The following is a 5,115-nucleotide window of genomic DNA, read 5'->3' on the forward strand; positions in this document are numbered from 1 at the left end:
GGTTAAGCGTCCAACTTCAGCTCAGGTCATGATCTCATGGTTCGTGGGTTCAAGCCCCGCTTCGGGCTCTGTGCTGACAGCTCAGACCCTGGAGCCTGTTTCGGATTCTGTGTCTCCTTCTCCTTCTCTGCCCCTCCCCCGCTCACACTCTGTCTGTCTCTGTCTCCCTCTCTCAAAAATAAACATTAAAAATTTAAAAAAAAAAGAAAGTGGGGCTTCCCTGGGAGGTGGGAACCGCCCAGCTACCGGGTGGGTAGAGAGTCCCCAGATCCTGGGAGGCCCCGGACATCCCCGGGGATCAGGATAGAGGCATCAGGTGAGGGCATCCCAGGTCCCGGCGTCCAGCCCCGACAGCTCAGGGACCAGCCCCGGCCTCAGGAGGCGGGCGCTGGTGACACCGTGGGCCGGGCTGCACTGGGACTCTCCATCCGGGGACCGGTTCTGTTCTGCACCTTCCAGAGCCCCGGGGGTGGTCCCCTGCCACGGGTCATCCCAGTGATGCAGGGGATAACTGTCCTGGCTGGGCCATGGAGGAACCTGTCCCTGGGAGGTGGTGACATGGGCCACATCCCCAAGGGGAACACGCATTCACCCAGGTCGGGGCGAGGAGGCTGCTTCATAGATGTTTGCCTCTGGGGCTGCTCTGAGCCAGGTTCCCGGGCCCCCCTTTCCTTCACACTGTGCACAGGGGACTCTGAGTTCTGGGTGAAAAGCATAGAATCTCCCAAGTCTTTTTCCAGGTTTTCTGACCCTCGGCCCCGGAGGAGCCCAGGTCCTCAACTTGGACCCAGAGAACCGCGACCCATCCCTGGAGAGATGGTCGCCCGTGGGTGTGTGGCCTCGGACTTGGTTCCTTGGGAAGGGAAGGCCCCTTCGGCATTCGTCCACGACTTCTCCACTTGGCCACGACCGGGCGGGACTCCTCACCCTCTGCATGCAAACCTGGGACCCCCCACACCACCCCCCACCTGCCTACCCTGGGAGGGGCTTAGGGGCTTCGGGGCGGGGCCATCCCCTTGGGATAGTTCTGCCCAAGCTCACTCTTCGCTCTGCTCCCAGGATGTCGCGGGTCCTGTGCTGCTGGCAGAGCAGAGGGAGCTGAGAAAGAAACTTCTGGGTGAATTCAAAATGCAGTAAGGCTTTGAGAAGACATCAAAGTCCGTTCCGGTTTTCAAGAACCAAACGCACAGCCGGGAACATCACTGAGTGATGTCAGCACTTGGCCCTCCCAGCAAGTCTCCATTCTCTCAGGTCTAACACATGATCTTAGTGCAGACCGATACCTGCTTTAGTTTTAATTAAAAGCTCATAATATCTGAGAGTGTTTAGAAGGAAAAGGGACACTGTTCTCTCCTCTGAGATTAATTATGTGCTTGTCAGAGCCCATGTACAGCATCCCTGGGAGTGTGTGACAGCCCACACGTCCCTGTGGGCCTTGCTGGACTTTGTCACTGCCTGCAGGTGCTGAGTGGATTCAAGGACGACAGCTTTCCCAGTCAGGTGATCACGACTGGGCTGTCTCCAGTCCCCGGGCTGCTGCAGGATCCACAGCCCTGGGAGCCTGGACGCTGCTCACGGCCTGTGCACCAGGGTGACCCTCGGCCCTGGAGCCGCTGGGACGTCAACCACAGTCAGGCGTTTTTTCCGAGGTTTAGGAGCTGTCCCTGCGTCTCCAGACACTTCCATTCCTTATTTATTTATCATGTATTTTCTGAGGCACCAGGCTCTGTCCTTATATTAAGGATGTAGTCACAGCAATACAGACTCACCCCCTGCCCTCAAGTTCACAGCATTGAGAGAGATATAGGAAAGGAATAACTAATGTAAAAACACAGAATTGCCAAGTATAATGTATCAGGACAGAAGATTACTGGGAAGCTGGCGAATCCATAGACGGAGGTTCAGAGCACCGACAACTGATGGGCTTATAGTCAAGGACAGGGCGTTCCAAGCAGAGGAACAGCAGGTACTAAGGCCCTGGGGTGAGAGGATGCAGACTCCACAGACCCATTGTACCGGGGAGTGGCGCCGCGTGAGGCTGGCCACGAGCACATGCAGTTCTTGCAGCTTTAAGTACGGCTCCTCCTCTGTTCCTCTATGTCTGATGTAAAGACAACGATGTTAGTAATACCGGTATCTCCGTACCTCAGAGGAGAGTATCAAAGTTCCTATGGATAATAGCTTGCCCAAGGTTCTTGCTCAAGAATGTCCAGGCCATGGTCGGAACCGGGCCACGTGACTCCCTCTGTTGTCTTTAAGGTCTCTCAGTGCGACCTGAGTTCCGAGAGGAGGTGGAACACGGTGTGCAGAGACTGGGTGTGGACTCAGAGCCAGACTGAGGATTTGCAAGCTGCTGTGTCAGGATCCCTTCTGTTAAGAGCAACAGCAAGCATAAGCCCAACCAGCTTAAGTGAAAAGATAAATTATTGGTGCACTTAGCTGGAAAGTCTAGCTTGATTTCAGGCCTGCCTTGATGCAGGGGCTCAGTGAGTGGCATCATCAGGGTCCATTCTTTCCCCTCCTTTTCTGTGCTGGCCCCATCCATCCTCTTTAATGTGCTCTCTCGCATCAGAAGTCAAGAAATGCTAGGGGCGCCTGGGTGGCTTAGTCGGTTGAGCGTCCGACTTTCGCTTAGGTCATGATCTCGCGGTTCGTGGGTTCGAGCCCCGCATCGGGCTCTGTGCTGACTGCCAGCTCAGAGCCTGGAGCCTGTTTCAGTCTGTGACTCCCTCTCTCTCTGACCCTCCTCTGCTCACGCTCTCTCTCTCTCTCCTAGAAATAAATAAAAAATATTAAAAAAAAAAAAAAAAGAAATGCTGACTGCTTCTTCACACCCATTCAAACGGAAGGCCGGGGTTTCCTCTGCACAGGCCAGACAATGCCAGGGTGGGGCACGTGACTTTTCCTGAGCAATTGCTGTGGCTCCGATGGAAGCATGGATGGGTGCAGGCCTCAGGCATGTGAGCCCCCCCACGGAGCACAGAGCAATGTCATGTCTGGAGTCCTGGGCCAGAGGGGAGGCCCCAGAGGTAAATGGAAACCTGGGGACAGACGAGGAGATGGAAGCAGGAGGTACAGCAAATAGCACTTTCCGGGCCCTTTGGGCAGGGGTCAGTTTGCACACCAGCTGCAGATGAAGAGGGCAGGAGACACGGACGGAAGGGGCGGCCACTCCAGTTGCATGGGCAGGTGGCAAGGAACCTCCCGTCTGAGGCTTGACTTGGCCAGAGGAGGAGGAGATCTCTGCCCTGCTCCCGAATCCCGGAGTCTATAGAGAGGCCTTAGTGGGGCTCCATCACTACACCATCGGGAGGGTCTCAGCACCACATCGCTCCCTCAAGAACACATTCTTCAAGACAGCTCTCACAGCAGGAGCGGTGGGCGGATGGCATTGTCCAGGGATGGGGGGTGGGGGGGAGCCCTCCTGGGGCAGCTCCGCTGTTAGCCAGGCTCACATCCTCTAGACGACCTTCTCCAACCACGGGAGGTCACTGCCCCAAGAAGAGGGTGTGTACCCAGGCTGTCTGGCGGCTGAGACGGCGGCTCTCGGGAGGGGAGGGCGGCTGCCGGGACACAGTGGCCCATGTGACAGGAAAGCCTGAGATTGCCCGGCCCTCACCCCCGGCGCTCGGGCTTGGCTGGGACAGAGCCCCCAGAGTGCAGAGGGGGTATTTACACGGTGGTTCTCCAAGTGACCACCTGTTGGAATCACGCAGGAGGCTTCAGAATGACTGCCCTGGGCTCCTGTCTTCAGAGGCCCGGGGGCAGGTGGCCTGGGGCACAGCCTGGAGATCAAGACTCTTAAAATCGCCCAGATGACTCTTGTGTAGCTGAGACTGAACCACAGACAGACGTTCTCCACACACAGGACGGCATCTCCACGCTCCAAACCACCCAGGACCCCACCCACCACCCATCCATCCATCAGTCCACCCATCCCTGCATCCCTCCATCCACCCATCCGTCCATCAGTCCATCCATCACTATATCCCTCCATCCAGCCGCCCACAAGGACCAGCTTCAGATGGACATCTCCACAGACGTCTGTGCGGAGAGAGCTGATGGTCACAGAACCAGATACACCCAGACCCGCACCGCCCAGGAAGAAGATGGAGGCACAGTCTGACCGAGTACGGTTGTGAAATGACACATTTACTCAGAACTGACCAAGAGTGGGTGCTGTGTGGTCAATTTGGATGCAGAAATTCAGATTAGGCAGAACTCTTTTTTAAAAAGTTTCATTTTTGCACGGCTCCAAATTTGAATCTGCTTCGTATCGGGTAGATGGGGGTGGTTCCTAAAAACACGTCCCAGCAGCATGATGAGTCAGAGCACCAGGCTGAGCAGGTTCCAGTTTGGATGGAGAGGAAAAGCCAGGATGAGAGTCAATGAGCGCCCAGGCCTGTGAGCACCATACCTAAGATCTGGGATACGGGTGTACACTGTAAGTACTCAGCAGTGATCCGGCAGCATGGACGCATGCAGTAGGCTCTCGACAATGGTCTGAGACTGTCAAGGTGCACAGTGGGTGCTCAGCAAAAGCCTGGCATCTTGGGTGTATACAGTAAGCACTTAGTGATGGTCTAACACGTGGATATGTGCAGTACCTGCTCAGTGATTACCTGGGATGATGAATACATACAGAGGGGCCTCAGTGGTGGTCTGGTGGGTTTGTCACCATAGCCAACTGCTCATCAGATCCTTGGAGGGGTGCCAAGACAAGGTGGGGGGGCTCCTGAAACCCACCACAAGTGGCATGTCCTCCAGGTAAGGAAGGAGTTTTAAGGATTTAGCGCTTGCAGTGGGGAAGCCACATGAGGAGGCGTCAGCGAGCAGTGACAGCCAGGCCACAGAGGCTTTCATAATGACCCACTAACACCCGCCTGCCTACACTGAGCGCCTACTCTGTGCAGGCCGCCTTCTTGAGTGCTCCTCCACTCAGCTGAGCAGCACCAGGCGAGGGCCCGTGTCTCCGTCAAGTGCATCACACTCACTCATGAAAGAAAACTGTTTGAAGGAGCCTCCATTTCCATCAGCACGGCGTCGAATGAATACGAGTCAGAATCCACGAGACGCCGTGGACTCCCACATTGCACCCCCCCCCCCCCCGGGGGT

At 56.1% G+C, this 5,115-nt stretch overlaps 1 long non-coding RNA gene across 1 annotated transcript; it reads left to right on the plus strand.

Moving 5' to 3' along the window:
* The first annotated feature begins 226 nt into the window (after positions 1-226).
* On the plus strand, positions 227-2,736 carry LOC144216776 (uncharacterized). Its single transcript, XR_013330752.1, has 3 exons — positions 227-830; positions 1,060-1,251; positions 2,260-2,736. It is a non-coding gene; the product is annotated as an uncharacterized LOC144216776 (long non-coding RNA).
* Positions 2,737-5,115: the final 2,379 nt, after the last annotated feature.

This window comes from Crocuta crocuta, unplaced genomic scaffold (assembly GCF_008692635.1).
Source record: "Crocuta crocuta isolate KB4526 unplaced genomic scaffold, BGI_CrCroc_1.0 scaffold1364, whole genome shotgun sequence".
Lineage (NCBI taxonomy): Eukaryota > Metazoa > Chordata > Mammalia > Carnivora > Hyaenidae > Crocuta > Crocuta crocuta.